The sequence below is a fragment of the Erythrolamprus reginae genome, chromosome 1, assembly GCF_031021105.1.
Source record: "Erythrolamprus reginae isolate rEryReg1 chromosome 1, rEryReg1.hap1, whole genome shotgun sequence".
Taxonomy (NCBI): domain Eukaryota; kingdom Metazoa; phylum Chordata; class Lepidosauria; order Squamata; family Dipsadidae; genus Erythrolamprus; species Erythrolamprus reginae.
In genome coordinates this window covers 177,262,125-177,264,167 of record NC_091950.1, presented here as the reverse complement: position 1 = coordinate 177,264,167, position 2,043 = coordinate 177,262,125, and positions in this window count along the sequence as shown.

Sequence of the window (2,043 nt, the reverse complement as noted above, 5' to 3'; positions counted from 1 at the left end):
TAAGTCTCAAAATTATATTTTTTTTAAGTGAAAGAATGCAAGGGTACAAGAGAGGAGGTTACCTAAATTTTAGGCATTTCAATTAGCATTTTAAAAAATAATATCACTATTAACATGGCAGTCTAGGCTTCTTAACTTTAAGAAAGTTAAAATGTTTTTCTCTCTTCAGTCAAGGCCATTTTTTGGTATGTGATAATTTGCTTTATCAGTAACCACATAATAAGAGTTCTGTGCTAAAATTTCTTGAATACACTAGCAAATTTAAAGAAAGATACAGTCCAGCTTGAAAAGAATAATTGAAACCATGTTTACCACTTGCTGATTGTCCTCTAAAATCAATGTTTTCTGTTGATAAACTCTCACAAGTGTCTTTATTGTTTGATCACTTGTTTTCTGATGTATCATATGCTAAAGGTATGTATCTGTACCCTATAAAAAGGACCCCCTTAATAATTGGTTTTTGCTTTGTCCAAATTACTTGGTGATTTTTGTTTTTGGCTAGACAAAGAAACAAAAGCTAAGGTACAAATCTCTCAAATTCAGGGATCAAGCTCTTATCAGCTCCAAGCCAAAGTTGGGATGCTATTAATTCCCCTAAGGTTGGATGGGGATGAGGTCTTTATAAAAAATAATAAGAGTACAATATAAATAAAATAAAAATATGTTTAACCTAAATGCTAAAGCTGCACAAACCATTTGAAAGATAATGTATTACTAGAATCAAGCATCTCTCATTGGTTCTTTAAAGTAACTGTGTCCTTGTCAAGGGCTGCATGGCTGATTCAAAAACTCTCACGGACCATGGTCACTGGTCCATGTGCATCAGAGATAATACTTCCAATGTGAGATCATTAGAATGCATAAGCAGGCAGGAACAGCAGTGGACTATGAGCTGGAATGCTAAATTGTGCTCGCCGCCGTGGCTTGTAAGTTCTTGTGGGGCCAGCATGATTTTGCTGCTGCATCTGTAGAAGTAGCAAAATCGTGCATGGAGCTGCAGGTGTGCCCGTGTTTCAGTGAGGGTTTTTTTGCTTCCGCGCATGCCAAAAACACAGGTGCACCTGCGGCTCCGTACACAATTTTGCTACCTCTACAAGCGCAGCAGCAAAATTGCACTGGTCCTGCAAGAACTTATGAGCCGTGGTGGCGAGCGCAATTTAGCATTCCGGCTCATAGCTCACCACTGGGCAGGGATCATTGGGAGTTATGTTTTGAGCAGCCACTCAAACATTGGACAAGATTTGGCTACTGCTTGAGCAGTTCAAAGAAAAATGTTCTGTTTGCATTAACATACTTTACAAAATACTTTTGAAAAAATAGCTAGAACATCTGCTACTAAATCTTGAGATGAAAGATAGGAAAAATAGATGGATGGTGTTAATTAGTAAGAGTAAGAAAATATGCATCTGTTCTCCAATTCCTTCCATCCACCTTACATCTAGGTGGGATATATTTAGCTCCTTAAGCAAAAGGAATGTTTGCGGAATGTAGCAAAAACCCCATGATGGTCATGATGCTACAGTTGAAACTCCTCTTCTTGTTTGTTTGTTTGTTTGTTTGTTTGTTTGTTTGTTTATTTATTTATTTTATTTATTTATTCAATTTTTATGCCGCCCTTCTCCTTAGACTCAATAGCAATAGCACTTTTTAACAGAGCCAGCATATTGTCCCCACAATCCGTGTCCTCATGGTTTTATGGTTTTAGAGAGCCAGGCACCAGGCTTAGAAACCAAAAGTTTGTGAATTCTACTCCCACTTTAGGCATGAAAGCCAGCTGGGTGACTTTGGACCAGTTACTCTCAGCCCACTCCATCCCACAGAATGGTTGTGGGGAAGGAAAATAGGAGGAAAGAGTACTAGGTATATTTGCAACCTTGACTTATTTATAAAAATAATAAAGATGGGATATAAATAAATGTGTGTCAGATATAAACAGAAGGCACTTTGATTGTGCCACTGGGATCCACCATGTTGATTTTTTTACTATATCCTATAGACGGGGTCCCCAACTCCCGGGCCATGGCCAACTTCCAGGTTGTGGCC